The sequence below is a fragment of the Spermophilus citellus genome (assembly GCF_964194105.1).
Source record: "Spermophilus citellus genome assembly, chromosome: 17".
In the NCBI taxonomy this organism is placed as follows: domain Eukaryota; kingdom Metazoa; phylum Chordata; class Mammalia; order Rodentia; family Sciuridae; genus Spermophilus; species Spermophilus citellus.
This window is the reverse complement of record NC_138199.1, coordinates 71305993-71323618: the sequence shown is the minus strand read 5'-3', so window position 1 is coordinate 71323618 and position 17626 is coordinate 71305993. Positions and strand designations below refer to the sequence as shown.

The window sequence follows — 17626 nt, the reverse complement described above, 5'->3', positions numbered from 1 at the left end:
AACCCAGAGCTCCACACGTGCTAAGCACATGCTCTACCCATGAGCCCCCAGCTCCTAGAGGTAAAGGTCCTAAAGATACTGAAGATGCAGAGAAGGGACCAAGGGTCCCCCAGGCTGGAGGGCAAAGGGCAGGGATTTGACCTTGGGCAAGTCATATGACCTCTGAGAGCCCCAGCCCCTCTCTGGGTTCCAAATCTCCACTTGGAGTCGGCCGCCTTCCCACAGCAGAGAGGGAGGTCCATGGCCCAGGGTCTGCAGTGGGGGTCCTGGAAGCCTGGCCCCCCTTGCCCCTGGAGCCCAGTCTCCTCTGTCCAGTGGAGACACCCAGAGTGCTTTCTAGGATTGCTTTCGAATGCACCTCTCCCGCCGTCCCGTCCTCCTCCTGCCCGGGGCTCAGGGTGGGTAGGTCCTCTGCCACCAGAGGCCACGCTCATCATCTAGGTTCTGACCTTTGCCAGCTGCTGCAACTGAGGCCCATCCCAGAGCCCCCAAGCCTCAGTTTCCTACTGGACAACATGGGAGTGTGATCAGCCAGGGCCAGGGAGTCCCACACAGGAGCCCCAGGGGTTGAGGCTCAGGCCTCGGGGAGGTCAGAGGAGGAAAAGGAGAAAAAGGGGTAGCCACAGTGGCTGCCCTGTCTGTGAGCTCCCATGTGGAGACTAGAGATGGACAGGAGGGGCTGACTGGGGCAGAGACGGCAGGAGGCCAAGGAGAAGAGAGAGAGAGGGGGGAAGAAAGCAGAAGGAGTGGGAGGGAGGGAGGAGCCCAGGAAGAGGTCTGGGCGGCACCGGGAGGCAGACGCAGGAGAAGGGCTTAATTTGTTTTCTCCTGCTCAGCTGTGCCAACAGAAAAGAAAATGAATCCGGGGCGCCCAGGCCGGGCGGCAAGAGGCAGTGCTGACACACAGCCTGGCCCAGGAAATTATCTCCTCGGCACCGTAATCGCCTTCCTGCGGCGGCGCTGGTTCTTGGGGGAAGGGTGCCGAGAGCCCCTTGGTTGGTTCCTTTAATCTCTGACACCGCCTGTCATGCCAAGTGTGTAATTAGGACGTGCACCTTCCGCAGCCCCAGCCGCCGCTGCTCAAGATGAGAGCTGAGCTCTGGGCCTCCCAGCCCGGCCGGGCTCTTAATTGGCTTATTTGCTTACCTCGGAGTCTGTTTTCCTAGGGATGAAGCCTCACTTCTGCCGCAATTGCCTTTCCCCAAAGGCAAGGGGGTATGGCTTCAGGGCGCCCCCGAGAAGAGTTCCCCAGGGACTCTGCTCTGACACAGTTTGGGGGACATGTTGGTGGCAGGTAAACCACAGTCCACCAACCAGTGGCCTGAGAATGCCCTGCCCGCTCCTTGGCGCTCCTCTTGACCAGGTCAGCTCCGATCCCACAGACCTGGCCGCTCACACCTCTGAACCCCCCCTCCCAGGTCCCTGCACCTCGTTGTAAGGCGTCAACCGTGGAGACACGTGCCACCACCCCAAGGGCACTGTGGCGGGGCTCTCCTTGCCTGGGGTGGCGCCAGCCAGTGCTTTCCACGCTGGGCAAGGCAAGGGGTGCAACAGGAGCTCCCCAGAACGTGGAGAAGGCAGAAGAGGCTTGGGGAGGGTAGGGCGGCCTCGGGGGAGCTACAGAGGGAAGGCCCAGTAACTGGGTGGTCCACTGGGACCCTAGACGGAATGGAGATGGGCAGTGGGCATTTGCCCAGAGCCACCTGCTGGTGCCTACATCTGGGCCACACTGCCACCAGAAGAGCTGGCCCTGCTCCCCAGCCCAACCCCTCCTGGGTGCGCAGGGGTCTTCCCTCTGTGCAGGGGCGGCTGAAGGTCCGTAGATGAGGGCGGCAGTTCCCCTTCCCCAGGCTGCAGCCCACGTGGCAGTCCCCACTGCTGCCCGCTGTCCTGCGTCTAACCGTCCCCAGCCAGGAGCAGCAGGGCTCTGGGGGCGTCAGGAAGTCTCCTGGACTTAGCATGACCCTGTCTCAGCATTTTCAAATGTTCACAAAGGGGCTGCGGGGTCACTCAGTGGGAGAGCCCTTGCCTAGAATGCTTGAGGCCCTGGGTCCAATCCCTAGTATGGAAGGAAGGAAGGAAGGAAGGAAGGAAGGAAGGAAGGAAGGAAGGAAGGAAGGAAGGAAGGAAGGAAGGAACCAGAGCAGGGAGGGAGGGGGTGGTCTGGGGCGAGGCCATGTACCAGGACCCCTGACCCAGGCCTGGGCTTGCCATCCTACTCTGCCAGGCCTGGGAGGCACAGGCAAGGCAGTGGGCACAGGAGCCCCAGTAACGTTCCGTAGGACCCTGGAAGTCAGCGCGACTCCAAAACCAGTCCCCGGGTAGTGCTGTGTGACACATTCCCACCCTCTCTCCACCTCGGCTGTCTCATCTGCCATCCACAGAGGACCTCCTGGAGCACTGGCGGTCACAGCGGGTCAAGACTGGGGCACGCAGGACCCAGGTTCCTTCCGCATCTTCTCACAGACCCTTTGGCCCCAGACAGGAGAGCGCAGGCAGCCCAGGAGTCTGCATTGTTAGTGGAATGGCGCTTCCAGGTCTGCTGGCCGTGATGCTCAGGGAGTCCGAGGGAGGTGATTGCTCTCGTCTGAATGGGTCCCCCCACAAGGCACGTGTTGGAAACTGCACCCCAGTGCAGCAGTGTTGGGGGACGGGGCCAGATGACGTCACAGGGGCAGGACTGGGTGCACGTGGTTATGGAGGGAGTGGGCTGCCATCTCCATGGTGGGTTCCTTAGAAGGTGGGTTCAGCTCCCTCTCTGGCCTTCCCACCCCCTCCTGTTCCCCTTCCTCTCCCGTCTCTCGCTTTTCAGCTTCCTGCCAGGGGACGATGCAGAACAAATCCCTCACCACAGGCCGAGTGTGGCCTTCTTGCTCTTGGACTTCCCGGGCTCCAGACGATGAGCCAATAAATGTCTCTTCTTTTTAAATGAGCCCGTCTCAGGTGTTCTGTTGTAGCAACACAAGAGACTGCGACGGCTGTGTTTCATTCTGGTTGTAGCAAGACAAAAGCAACCACCACCCACCTGCTGAGTAGAAATAGCTCCGGTTCTTCTGCAATCTGACCATGAGCCTCTCTGGGTCCCTGCCACTCAAGGCGGGTTCTGTGGACCTGCAGCATCACTGTCCCCTGGGAGGGGGTGTGGTATAGAATCTCGAGCCCCAACCCAGCCTGTGAAATCCCACCTGCATTTGAAGCAGATGCCCAGAGACTTGCAGCACCCAGAGCGCGAGAAGGCTGTGCCTACTTCTGAGAAAGCCTTGTGGGTCCTCTCGAGTCTCAGCAATACGTCACAGGGAATGGGAGCCAACTACAAGTAAATGGTTATTGACAGTAGTCACCGTCCAACATTTGCAAGTAACGTCACTTGTTGTAAAAGGAAATCAGAGCTGACAGGAGGTGATCCCTATGGCCTTGCGTCCTGAAAGTCACCATTGTGATCCACATGCCCAGGGGACCCAATCTGCATGTGTCCTTCAAGGGTCACTGAGTGAGCCCCCTCCCCACAGGATCAGGAATCCTGTTCAACACACTCCCAAGGACAGGCAGTCAGGTGACAGGGACATGGAAGTTCCACCCTGTCCAAGGCAGTCCCAGTGTTTCTAGGTGGCTCCTGTTCCAGGAAATTCTTCCTCAAGCTGATCTGAGGGACAAACCCCTGGACTTCCATTGAGGGTCCTCGTTTGCCCTCTGGCCCTGTGCAGAACCAGCCAGCTCCCCTTTAACGTGGTCTCCACTGGTCACTGTGGCTGCCGGGACAAACTGCCACACCCTGGGGACTTGTCACAACGGAAATGGACTCTCTCCCGGTCACAGAGGCTGGAAGTCCAAACCCAAGGGTTCTACAGGGCTGAGCTCTCTCCCAGGGCTCTGGGGAGGATCCTTCCTGGCCTCTTCTGGTTTCTGCCCTCAAGTGTCCCTTGGCTCGTGGCCACCTCCCTCTGTGGTCACACGCCTTCTCCTCCTCCCCCCCCCAAATCCCCTGCCTTTCTCTCATGACACGTGGGACTCAGGGCCCCCACCCTGAATCCAGGATGATCTCGTTTTGCAATCCGTAGCCACATCTGCAAAGGTTTCTCTTCCACACCACGTCACACTCCCAGGTTCTGGCAGCTGGGACCCTAATAGATCTTTTTTTTGGGGGGTCACCCTTTAACCCACCCTGTCATCCATTCATACGGTGTAAGATATTCTCTGGATCATCACATCTTCCCCCACAAAACCAAACTCCATGCTCCTTTAGGGGGGTCTTCAGGGTGACCCCACAGGACCTGGGCAGGGTGCTGGTCCTCTCTTCTCCAGGACAAAGGAGTCGCACAATTCAACCTGCCTCTGGTGGATGGGGGGTGTCACTGGGCAGAGAACTTGGAGAAAGTGGTGCCCAAAGCAGGGATCAGTCAAGCGAGGTGCCCTTTCTCTGCGTGGTACAGTCGGGGACCGTCCTGGGAAGAGTCGATGACACATGGCCAAGCCTTCCTTTCCCAGAGGGCCTCGGCCTCTGCGCCGCCTTCACAGTGCACGGGGGTTTGTGTGGAGAGCGCCCCCTGGAGTTGGGCAGCGCACAGGTTCTGCTCTTCCAGTTTTCCTGGGCAGAGCTGTGCGCCTCCAGGACCCCTCCTGTGGACCCGGCTCGCAGGCCCCTCGGGAGGCTGAGGAGGGGTCTGGTGCTGCACGGTGTCCTCTGAGCACTCTCCATGCAGTCTCCTGCTGCCACCGCACCTGGTGGCAGGTCCTGGCAGGTTTCCCAGCCTTCTTCTCCTTCCCGACTCTGATACAGCTCCCGTTTGTGCAGCCGCTTTGCCGTCTCCAGAGCACTTTTTAATCCCCTTTCACAGGACCTGGACTATGTCCTTGGTAGTCACTTGCCCCCGCCCCCGCCCCCGTTTGAACTAAGACTGAGGCTCAGCCGTGAGTAGGCCTCCAAGGCTGCACGGCTCAGCCCCTGCCCCGAGCGGCAGCGGCGCCCCCTTGGCCCTGATCTTGTGGGAGACTCGGGACCACGCGCATGCGGCCTGGTCACCTGGAGAGCCACCTATTCTGCTCAAGAAGAGGAAGGATCCATGAAGAAGAGGCTCCGGGCCTGGCAGGAAAGGACCCGTCTGTTCTTGAACTGCCGAGAAGCAGCACGGAAACCACCAGCAAGAGGCCGGGCCAGGGGGGACGGTGGTGGGGTGGGGGGCCGAGACAGGCCAGGCTGCTGGCTCCTGGGCTGCTGAGTCAGTCCTGACCCTCCCGGCCTTAGTCACCCACCGCGGCTCGTCCCTGAATGGCTCACTCTGGAAAATGCTTTCTGACAGGCTGTTTCTGAGACGGCTGGGAAAGCCGGTGGCCGAGCTCTGGGCTCCATGTCCTGCCCCTCCCAACCTGCTCTATCCCAGGGGACAGCTGAAAACTCTGCCATTAGTCCCCCTGGCTGGCTTCTGGCTCTGACGGGCAGGTGCCTGGACGATTGGCCGGATCCGCTCATCCCAAAGCTCCTGGGAAGCTCCAGAGGTGGTCTCATCCCAGCTGCAGGAGGAGAGCCCGGGACCCCAGAGTGCCCAGATTCCCTGGGACAAGTGCCACCTGTGGATACTCGGGCTCCAGGAAACAGGGCCCCTGAGGGGCTCCGAGATGGCTCCTGCCTCTGCTGCCAGCTACAGGGTACCCATCCCGGGGGGCACAGGGGCGGCTCCCTCACTGGCGTTCAGGCCTGCCCCTCTAAGCCCACGTGGGCTTAGCTCTTGACTGCACCATGTACTGGGTGACCTAAAGTAGTCACTCAATGTCCCCGAGTGTGACCACCCCCTTCTGCAATGTGGAATTGTGTTTGGATCTTAAATGTCCTCAAAAGCTCATGTATTGAAGGCTTGACCTCAGGAGGTCATAGAAGCTATAGGAGACAGGACCTGGTGGAAGGAAGTTAGGTCACTGGGGCATGTCCTTGAAAAGGGATTTGTGAACCCTGGCCCCTGCGCGCGCGTGCTCGCTCTCGCGCGCTCTCTCTCTCTCTCTCTCTCTCTCTCTCTCTCTCCTTCCTAGACATGATGACTTGAGCAGCTTCCTCAGCCATGTGGAAAATGCTCCCTCCCACAATATTCTGCCCCACCACAGGCCCCAAATTAACTGGGCCAACCATGGACTGAAACTGTGAGACAAAAATAAACCTTTCTTCTTCATAAGATGATCTTCTCAGATATTTTGTCACAGCAACAGACCACTGACTAATACATGTGGAAATAAGAATAGGTCTCCTACCTTACTGGTTGTTAGAAGGATCACAGTAATCAGTGAGTGAAAAAATACTTAGTAATCTATAAAATGCTCCACAAATGTGGTTACTGTTAATATCCCTGTTTTGTTAGGGTGGGCAATAGGAGTCTCCCCTGGGGCAGCGATCTTTCTGCCCACCTTCTGCTCCCATCAACACTGAGTTTCCAATCTTAATGCCAAGGCCCATTGCTATTGTCTTGGATTGAAATGAGTCCCCCTCAATTTATATGTTGTAGCCCTGATCCCCAGTACCTCAGGATGTTCCCATGTTTGGAGATAGTGTTAAGTTAAAATGAGGGGGCCAGAAGGGGTCCCAATCTAATATGACGGTGTCTTCTGAGATTGAACAGGACATGTGTGAAGGGACAATCCTGGGAGGACACAGAAGACAGCATCTACAGGCCAAGGTCCTTCCTTGTGGCCTTCGGGAGGAACCATGGCTGTGGACACCCTGATTTTGGACTTCTCACCTCCAGAGCTTGAGAACACAATTCCTGTAGGTTGAGCCACACAGTGGCCGCGAGGTCCGTCATCACGGCTGTCCTAGGAAACCAGCTTGGTTAAGCTCACCTCCATGTGTTCTTGGAAACTGACCCTCGGGACATCGCCAGGGCCTGTAGCCAACATGTTCCCGAGCGACTGGGCTGAGCAAAGCCACAAGCCACTGGGCACTCTGGGTCTCTGGCAGGGAGCTGGATTACGTGGCATTTCCCAGACTCTCCTGACATGGAACCCTTCTACTGCCAAGCCTGTGTTCTGTGGGCCGTGCCTTCCGGCATTCTGGAAACTTCTAGCTCCCACAGCAACTCTGCCTGCCGCACCTTCTTCCTCCAGCCCCACCCTCCACCACCCACTGGGACCCCGGGAAGTACAAGGACCCTGAGCCAGGCGTAGAGCTCGCTGTCCTCTGCCTGTGCTGGGAACGCGTCCATGGCCCTCCTCAGACACGCGGCAGGGCCAGAGGAGCTCTGTGTTTTATGGCCCGATCGTGTGAGATCTTGCCCATTAGGGAGAAGCTGTCAACGCAAAACATAGATTTCAAGACACACTTCCTACTCCGGGATTATGAATAACCCCTCCGATCATTAGAACCGGAGCATTTTTTAAAAATCCAATTTGTTTCTCACTTCTAGACCCATTTAGTTTGCTTCCTGGTCTTTCTGTTAGGAAGGGAGGGCTGGGGATTGGAGCCTTCCCGATTCCTGGCTCTGGAAACCCCACACCCCCAGGAATTGTGCTAGTTCCTCCTGGAGACCCGAACTTCCCCCGGAATCATCTGTTACCGTTTCCTGCAGACCAGACACAGGTGTCACCTCTGTCATTAGAGCCGAAGAGAGCCCTACAGAGTGGTCAGTGTGCCCAAGGATGAGAGGGCATGCCCCAGAGGGCCAGGCCGTGAGCGAACCACGGGGGCTGGGGTGGCGGGACAGTGCAGAGGGTCCCTCACAGGGCAGTTTCAGAAGGTGCTGATTTAGATCTGACAGGCCCCAAAGCAATGCATAAAATCAAGATTAAAATAAAACAAAAATATTCGCCAGGAGAAGGAGCATTTAAAAAAAAAAAAATCTCCATTTCTGTCTCTCTCCTCACCAGCGACAGAAACTCCGGCTTCCTAGAAGAAACGCCGCTCCCCCCTCCCAGCCCCCGTCAGTGCAGCCTCATCTCCCCACGGTGAAAACTGACACCAGAGATTCATTGGAACATGTGCCCTCCTCCTCCCATCAGCCCACCGCAGGGACGGGAGCTGTTCGTCTTCTCTCTGGCTCCGCAGCAGCCTCCAGAACACTTGCAAGGGGCACCTTGCCCAGCTCCTCGTCACATGAGGCGCGGGGCTCTTCCCAAGGCTGGCACTCTCCCAAGCTGCAGTTTGTCTACCTTCTGGGGTCAGAGTGGACAGTGTCTGCGCCGCAGGCCAGACGAGCCCCCCCCCCCCAGGAGGCTGGGGCTGCACAGGCCCGTCTGCATCGCGGCTCACCAAAGCCTCCTTCCTGCCCGCCTGACCCTGCACTGGGGGCTGCAAATAGCACAGGAGTCCGACGCCCTCCATCCCTGGAGAAGGTCCTGGAGGGAGGGGGGCAGAGCCGCTGTTCACAAACCGCCTGATTGCAGCAATACGGGCATGGGCAGGCACGGCCAGGGGCCTGGAAGAGGTGGGGATCGACACCTGGTGGCGTTTGGGTGGTGTCAGAAGAGGGGGCCCGAGGCGGAGCTGGGCCTGCAGGGATGGCGGAAATCCTCCAGCAGACCAGCGGTCGGCTTTCCTTGCACACACCCATCTCCGTGTTGGTGACTCATCTGTTTGTCTTTCCATTCCCCTAAAACGTCCGAATCTCCATCTCCCTCAAATACAAACTCAGGGAGAGCAGGCCGCTGGGGATTTGGCTCGTCGGGGTGTCGGGGTGTCTCGCTCAGTACATGGTAGGCACCCAAAGCTGGGGCACACGGAGGCCCAGGTGGAGAGGACCTTGACAGGAAACAAGGACCTGCCCGCCCAGGGATCCTCTCCAGCTGTCTACCCTGACAGGCACGGGGCGGCTTTGCCAGGAAGTCAGTAGCCATGAAGTCCCCCTCAGAACTCCCAGGTGCCCCTGACGTCACCCATGTGGACAGGGTCGCTGGGCTCTGCCTCTCTCTCCAGCAGGAACAGAACGGCTGCCGCTGTCCCCTACCTGTCCAGGACACCTATGGGAAGCAGCCCAGCGTCCTCGGAGCCTCACCAGCCCCACCCCTGCCTCCTCCGAACCTGGGTCCTTTTAACTCTCATTTGTAAGTGGGCCTCAGCCCAAGCAAAAGATTCAGCGGGAATCCGGCCGGGTTCCCAGACGCTTAATTGGAGCTGGGCTCTTCATTACCCGCACACCTGTTCCCCAACACCATATGGTCCGAGGTAAATAGACTGTAATTGTTTATCCAGAGTCAATTCTGCCATGAGTGAGCGAGTCTGCGCCGGCCGCAGCCTCCTCAGCCTCCTCCCCCTCAGCCTCCCCCTCTGTCACCTCCGTCAACTCCGCAGCCTCATCCCTCTCCCGGCTGCTGAAGGACGGAGCCCCCCACAAGGTTAAAGAGTGAACGGCCCCCAGCAGAGCAGCCTCCGTGTCCCGGCCCCACCTTGGAGCATGTCTTCTGCCAGCTCCAAGGAAGCCACCCCCAGGCTCTGCTGGCTGTCAGGAGCTTGGCAGCTGGGCCTCTCTGCCCCTGCCAACTGGCTGAGCGAGTGGGCACCTCTCTAGCCCTGGGCTCGTTTATTTTCTCCTCCGTGGAGGCTGAAGGTTGTCGGAGACGGGCTGGGCTCAGGACCCTGGCCATGCCGCCAGCCTCCAACTCAGGGGCCTAAGCAATTTCCTTCACTTTTGGAACCTTGGCTGCGGCTCCGACTACCAAAACTAAAGGCGCGATCCCTGGGTCGCATGGTTCTTGATCATAAAAGGAGCCTACGGGGTGTGTCCTGAGGGTCAGGAGGTCAGCTAGCGCCCCTCTCTTCTCTCTGCCCTTCTGTTGGTGGACAGTCCTGCCCCTGCTCCTAGATCCAGAGCTTCAGGCTACAGATCTCTGCCAGGCCTTGTCTTTAACCCCTGGACTTCCCTGTGGGGGACAGGTAACCCCTTCCCTAGATACAGCTATCCCCAGACTGGGCCACAGGTCTGGACTCCGAGAGACACTGAACAAGTTGATCTTCAGAAAGACAGGGCCCCTGAGCAGGGCCTCTGGCAGGAAAGACGGCTCCAGGCAGGAGGCAGAATGCCCAGCACTGGGGACAGGCCTGAGCCAGAGGCACCTAAGAGCCTGGACAGTCCACAGGACTGGAGCCTCTGTGCTTCCTGACTTTCCCTTCCTGCCCAGGGCCCTCCTGTCTGCCCCCGAGCTGCGCCCTTGGAACGGATGCAGTGTCCTCTTAATCCACACTGAATTGGCCCTTGATATGATTAGGGCTCCAGAACTTTCAGCCCTGACAGATCCCCTCGGGAGCAGACACCACTCAAAGCCCACCTGGGCCAGCAGGCAGCCTCGTGGGGAGCTCAGATGCCACTCACCCTGCCGCAGGGCAGCGGCGCCCGCACAGGCCCTCCGCCAGGCCCTGCTGGAGGCCCAGAGAAAGGCTGATCCCTGTCCTTGGAGACGCTGTCATCTCTGGATAGAGACGCCAAGTTCCCACTAGACACACAGGACCATGAAGACCAGCTCCCCCATCAAGACGTGGACGGGGGAAGCCATCCCAGCAGAGCGGGCGGAAAGGAGAGTCAGAGCTGGGGCCCTGGGAGGGGGTCAGGGCTGGGGCTGCAGGACCCCACGCACCCCCTGAAGTCGGGAGCTGATGCAGGAGCAAGCCCTCTGCCACCAAGACAAAAATAAGTCAGGAAAGAGAAGAAAAGAAAAGAGCTTTTCCTAGCAAGGTTCCCGCCCGCCTGGGGGTGCCCTTTGAAGAAGAGCCCAGAGCCCGGGGCAGCAGCTCGGCCTCCCATGTCAGCAGGAAGGGGAAGGAGTTTTAAAAGCCATTTAAGCTGCTGCTTGGGGGATGCCACATGGCTCTGCTTGGCCTGGTGACCTCAGACGGTGACATGGATGCAGGGGACCCATAGAGTTGGCAGGGCTGAGGTGAGGGAGAAGGGACATGACCCCTTGCCCCGGGCTCTTCCTCTGATCAGAACACCAGTGACCAGCCCCCTTCGCCACTGTCACCCAATGCCCGCCCCTCCCGGGGCCAGCCCATGCTACTGCATCGTGAGTCTCCAGCCAGGGGCTTCTCCCAGGGCCACACTAAGAGGGCTGGGGAGCTTGTGCCCAGGGAGCAGCCGCAGTCAACAGATGGGGACTGGAGAGGAAGACTGCGTTCTGGTGGGGGTGCGGCCCAGCGGCAGAGGGCTACCTAGCATGCTCCAAGTCCCAGTTCCATCCCCAGCAACAGGGACACACCACACACACACACACACACACACACACACACACACACACACCCCGAGCTGCTCCTCCTGAGGTTCCTGGTGGAATTGAGCCCCCAGGGCCTGGGGCACGGCACCCTTTCTGGGTCTCCTCCCTCCTTGTTCCACTCCCCCACTCCCTACTGGGGCTTCCTGGGATCACATCCCAATAAATGACCCACCCACCACCCCCTGACCCAGGTGGGCTTCTCAGAGAACCCCAGGAAGCCCTCCCCTGTGCATCCTTCCTCTGGCCTGCACCCTCTCTGGGCTTCCTGTGGCCCGACTCCCTTATCAGGAGAAAGGGGGTAGGCTCCTCCTGCAGGATCACAGGACCCTCAGGCGCGGGCATCAGATGCCGCACAGCCAGCGCCAGATCCGTATCTCTCCGTCTGCAGCACCGTGCTGGGCAGTGGCGGCCGCAGCACCCTCCCTCCCGTTGATGAAGTGCCTTCTAAGAGCTCAGTAGTAATAATACCATAAAGTGCCTCGCTGCTCAGGCACGAGCTCAGGGCTCCAGATACAACGCCAGACAGACAGATCAGCAGGCGGAGGAAGGGCTCGGAGCGTGTCTCCCCTCGCTCCCAGGCCTAATAGAGAGGCCCAATCAGGCCACTCCAATTACTACTCAGGGACTAATAGCCAAGAGGCTGATTAAATCCCCTGCTTGGGAGCCGGTGTGACAGTGCCCGTGCTGCTGTGCAGAGCTGGTGACAGCAGGCAGGGGAGTTGGAGAGAACGGGAGGTGTGTCCTGCTCTCCCTGGGACAGGAGCCTGAAGGTGGTCACCTGGACTGACCTGGGGACATCCCACTGCAGGCCCCAGCCCTCCTCACTACTTCTGAGTGTAGTTGTCACCCAGACTGGCCAGGCCTGGAGGAGGACCTGCACCCTTTGCTGCACTCCTCTGCCCCCATGTCTCCAGGACGCTCTGGAGGGAAGGTGGGAAACCCTGAGGTCCGGGGAGAAGTTTCCCACCCAGAGACAACGAGGAGGCCTTGGTGGTGTGGACGTGTGCCCCAGAGCTCCGGTGCTGGCACCTCATTCCCAGGTTCATTCACTGCTCCTGCTGTTCGGAGGTGGGGCCTTCCGAGGTCTTTAGGATTAGATGAGGTCATGAGGGCATCGGGCTTGCTCAGCCCCACCATGGACAATGGCCTCCACCACATTGTGATGTAGCCAACAGGCCCTGGCCAGGTGCTGAGCAGATGCTGGCACCACACTCTAGGACTTCCAGCCACTAGAACAGTGAGCCGTATAAACTTCTTTATAAATCTGCTGGTCTCGGGCATTTTGTTATAGCAACAGAAAATAACTGACCAGGTGGGGCGAGGCCAGGGAGAAGCAGATAGATGAAATGCTTGTCCAGGGGGAAAGAGGTGGCTGTGTGTCACTGGAGAGCCAGCGGGGCCAACCCAAGGTGGAGAGGGCATAGCAGGTGGGGAGGGCTTGTCTCTGGTAAAGGCAAGAGCAGGGAACTCTGGCCAGCAGTGCTAGAGGAGATGGGGAAGATAGGCCTGGGCTCCAGACTGCGACGTGGGCAGGGGCCGTGGGAAAGCAGGAGAAGCTGCCTCCCACTGGGGGAGGCAGGAGGAAGCACCCAGAGTCCCTGAGGGTGAGCCGTGCCTGTGCCCCAGGTCACCCAGACATCTGCCTCCTCTGCCCCACCCCCAGGGTGGCATGGGACACCAGGGTCACCACTGCTGCAGTGCTGAGAGGCAAGGACCCCCCAAGGACAACCATGCCATGCAACTTGGGGAATCTTTACCTTACGGGGTATCGACCTTCAGAAAGAGTTAACACAAGGTATGCATTAAAAAAATGGAGGAGTGGGGAGGAGAAGAGGAGGGAGAGGGGGAAGGGGAAGGGAGGGGGGAGGGGAGGGAGAGGGGGAAGGAAAGGGGAGGAGAGAGAGGAGGGAGAGGAGGAAGGGGAGGGGAGGAGGGAGAGGAGGAAGGGGAGGGGAGGAGGGAGAGGAGGAAGGGGAGGGGAGGAGGGAGAGGAGGAAGGGGAGGGGAGGAGGGAGAGGAGGAAGGGGAGGGGAGGAGGGAGAGGAGGAAGGGGAGGGGAGGAGGGAGAGGAGGAAGGGGAGGGGAGGAGGGAGAGGAGGAAGGGGAGGGGAGGAGGGAGAGGAGGGAGAGAGGAAGGGGAGGGGAGGGGAAGAGGAAAGAGAAGAAGGAAGAGGAAGGAGAAGGAGGAGGAAGCCTCAGAAAACAATTTACCCTGATATCTGTGCTTGGGAGAGAACACAGAAACGTCTGATTCTTCCAGGGCCCTTCAGAGAACAAAACAGCGTGAATGTTGCTGAACATGTGTTTCTTCAAAATCTAAAAAGAAGAAACAAGCGAGGATGGAAGAGCCCATCCTGGTCTCACAACATGCCACACTTAAGTGCTCACAAGTGGGTTTGCAGACCCCGAAGGGCAGGGCCGTGTGGAACAGGCAGCAGCTCAGCAGACAGGACTCTCGGGGACCTCGGGGTCCCAGATGCAGCAAAGCCGGAGGGATTTGCCCTCTGTGTGGGGAGGAGCCCTGGGCACGCCCACCTGTGGGCACCTCCCAGGTCCCAGCAAGCCACAGATGAGCAGAGGGAGCAGGGAGCAGGCCCCACGTGTGAGCAGGGAGAGGCCAGGGAGAGGCCCCAAGCCAGGTCTGTGATAGAGAAGCTGCCAGTGGGGGGTTGGCGGTGGGGGAAGAGGAAGGGAGGGGTGCCTGGAGTGGGGAGGGCAGGAGCCGTGTGTCCAGAGGGCCCAGGGCCAGGGCACAGGGCCTCCTGGGAGGGGCGGAGCTGCCAGCCTGGGCCAGGGCTGAGCTGTGATCACGGGATCATTTTCCAGCCAGATTCCACATCCTCATGGGTCCTCTTTCGGGAGGACGCAGAGGGCTCCCGGGCACTTCCCCACGTCCTCGTCTCTGCCTCCTGAAGCCTGTCGGCTTCCCGTGCTCAGCAGTACTCCCCGGTGCTGGCCGTGGCTCCTCCCCGCGGTACCAGCCTGTTCATGCACCTGAGTGGGATGCTGGGCTCCCCACGTGGATTTGCTGGCCAGGGCTGCTGTGACCACGCGCACAGGAGGTGGGATTTGAACAATGGAAACGTCTCCAGAGGCTGAAGTCCAGGATGGGAGCATCCACAGGGCTCGTCTCTCGGAGGCCTCTCTCCCTGGCCTGCAGAGAGCCGTCCTCCCGCACCCTCACAGTGGTCCACCGCATGTGCGTCTCTGTCCATCTCTTCTTCTCACAAGGACTCCGGTCATGTTGGATCAGGGTCCACCCTGGTGGCCTCCGTTTAACTGACTCGCCTCTTCAAAGACAGCACAGCAGAGGAGGTGCACAGGACCCAGAAATCCCAGGTAACCGCTGTGTGGAAGCACAGAGAGGCTCCAGAGTTGAGGCAGGAAGGCTCCTTATCTATTTGTTATCTTTGGTGTGCTGGGATGGAACCCAGGGCTGTGATGCCAGGCAAGCGCCCTGCCGCTGACCTGCATCCCCGCCCCAAAGGATGATCCAATCAGCCCTCGGGGAGCGCGGTGCTGCTCTGGGGACTCATCTGAGGAGGCCTGGCCCTAACCCAGCTGGGATGCACTCCCAGGTCCTGAGAGCAAGGTCAGTGCCACGGTTGCTGCCGGCTCTGCAGCTGCCTGTGTGGAGATGAGCTCCTCAGGGTCAGCCAAGGTCAGACAGCACAAGAAGCAAAACCAGGATGCACACCCAGGTTGCCCAGCCCTGAGCTAGACTTGCCATGGACCTTAGGATCAACAGACTACTGGGGTGGCTGGGGAGGAAGTTCTTAATAGCCTCCTCTGGAAGGGCCGAGCTGGGGCCCAGGGTGGAGGAGTGAGTGGTCTCCCCATCTGCGTCCATGGTGATCACTGGTGGTCACAGGAAGACAGGGACCGGACTGCCTGGGACTACAGGGTGACCTGTCCAGGGATGTACCTTACCCCTGCCTTGGCTTTCTCATCTGTAAAATGGGGATATACCCAGAATGCTCCCAAGGAGCGGAAACATCCCCCAGGTTCCTGGCGCAGTGCAAGGCCCTCTGAGCAACAGCAGTGAGAGGCTGGAAAAGTCCCTCCTGGACAGAGAAGGGCCTTGCTTGGGCGTCTCCTTGGCCCAGCATGGAGGTGGAAGCCTGACGGTGAAGAACGACACTGCAGAAGTCTGTGGGGACTGTGGGGCCGGCGTGACACAGTGTGGGGTGAGTTGTCCTAGACCTCCAAGGGGTGTCACCACTGAATCTCAGAGGGTCAGCTGGAGGCCAAAGAGTGGGCCAGATGAGTGAGCCGGCTCTGGTGACAAGTCCCGGAAGGAAAAGCCAGCATCTCCATACCCAACTCCAACCCCAGAGCCCAGCTTCTTGGCAGCTACCTCCTCCTGCTATTTGCAGCGCATCTCAAACGGTAAAGACAACTGGGCGTCCAGACGGTGGAGTCCAGGAGCCGACCAGCGACAGCGAGGTCGATGGAATTCCCAGGGTGAGAGCTCCGGGCCCAGGGAGAATTTCCCGGTGGCAGAGCTGCGTTCCCGGCATGCCCCGCGCCTCCCAGCCCTCCGAGTTATTGAATCCAGCATGACTGTCTCCTGGGTCCTGGAGGAATTTTATCAGGGATCCCATAACTGGATTGCTTATTTGCTGCCGTGTGCCGCGGGCAGCTCCAGATAAAGAATGCAGAGTCTGAGCTGCGGTGTCAGCTGGTCCCCATCCATCATCCTGTCAAGACATCAGCCCAGACAGCCCGGCCTCAAGCTGAATCAGGTTGGGGACTTTCCACCCAAGAATCACAAACAGCATCCGAGGAGGCCAGGGGCCCCACCCCGCCCACCCCTTTATTACAGGTAAACGGGTTCAGGGGGTCCCAGGTGCCTCCCCTCCTTTTTCTAGAGTTTGGAGTAACAGTCACCAACCGCAGTCATTTGGTTCTGGAAGCCTCTGAATGTCTCAGAGGTGAGACAACTTTTAGCAGGTGGGGTTCAGACGTTGGACTCACGGAAATCTTGTGCGTGTGCAGGGCCCCTACAGAAGCAGCCGTGTGCCTTCTGTGGGGCCACCCTGTAGAGGGGCATTGTTACTCACTGGTTGACAGATGAGACAAGTGGGGCTCAGAGAAGTTATGTCTCCAAGGTCACCTGGAGGGGGACATTGGGCTGCACCCGGTTCTTTTGAGTCCAACTTATGAGATCCTTCTATTCATTTTGTGACTGTTCTTTCTCCCCCAGATAGTTTCTGTCTTCAACCCAGATGCTTCTTTGCTCTGTGTCCTTCCGTACCAGTCCCCAAATACAGAGCGAGGGACTAGCCGTCTCAGTACCTCCCTCTCTTGTCTGTAGAGGCGTGATCTTCACCAGTCCGCCCCCACCCCGACTGCACCTCCTGGGATGGGTGAACCAGGAGCTAACCCAGGGCCAACAGCCATCCAAGCTCCATCCCTGGACTGACAGATCTAGACACACAGGCCAGCGCAGTCCCCATCTTTGGGACTGTACAGGGTGACAACAGGCCCAGGACCCGATTCCTCTCCCTCCTTAGCAAGATGAGCCCATCGTCCTCAACAGGAGAGAGAGAGATGCTCCCTCTTCTCATCCGAGCTGTTTGAAGCACCCACAGCTGTCCCAGTGGGGGGACAGGGCTCTGCCCTGCTCACCCCAGGACATGGAGCAGTGTTCCCAACAGTACTGTGCACCCCAAGTGGAGAGGAGGGGTGAAGGAAGGGGCAGCTGAGCTGCACCCGGTATCATGAGCCCAGGGCACAGGAGAGAAAGGGCAAGGACTCATCGCCACCTTCACTCACGCACCAGCGTGTGGATATGATGCAGGGGGAGATTCGGAGGGGCTCTGGAGCTCACCCCTGGGCAGAAGGGCCCCAAATGCCCAGCCTGCCCACACAGGAGCCCTCGCCCCATGACTTCTATCTGGCTTGATTTTACCTAACTCTGTGGTTTTTGCACCAGCCTGAGACCAACAGGGCCGACCCTCAGGAGCAGCTCCCAGCATGGCGGGGGGAGGAGCTCCACTCCTCAGGGGCCTCGTGAAGAAGGCCAGGCCCCAGTGCTAAGTGGTGTCCTCCCCATCCTCTCCAGATGACCCTCAAGGGGCTGCTGTCCCTCCCAGCCCGCAGAGCACTGGCTGCCTGCTCCTTATCGCCGGCCGCACCTTCTGCAATGAACGCACCGAAGCAGGACCAGGAAGAGAAAATCCATTCCCGTCCCTCCCCCTCTCAGAGCCGTCTCCTGCCCGCAGCCCTATTTCGCAATCTCTCCCCCGGCGCCTTTTAATATTTATAACTCCGTGGACAGAATGTGGAGTGAGAGCTCGTCATACTTGGGTGCAGGGACGCAGAGAGCTGTCACCCACAGGTGCCCAGAGCCCTCACCGGCCAGCCCACCTGAGAGGGTCCCTGGTGGCTATCTGTCTGGTCACACCCCTGTCCCCTACCAAGTTCCACCTTCCTGCTGTTGATC

The 17626-nt window shown here is 59.2% G+C and overlaps 1 long non-coding RNA gene across 1 annotated transcript; it reads right to left on the bottom strand.

Annotated features, from left to right (window-relative positions):
- Positions 1-11631: 11631 nt before the first annotated feature.
- On the bottom strand, positions 11632-14309 carry LOC308636878. The gene is made up of 3 exons (XR_014019516.1): positions 14173-14309; positions 13390-13494; positions 11632-12660 (listed from the first exon to the last, which is right to left on the bottom strand). It is a non-coding gene; the product is annotated as an uncharacterized lncRNA (long non-coding RNA).
- Between the last annotated feature and the right edge of the window lie 3317 nt (positions 14310-17626).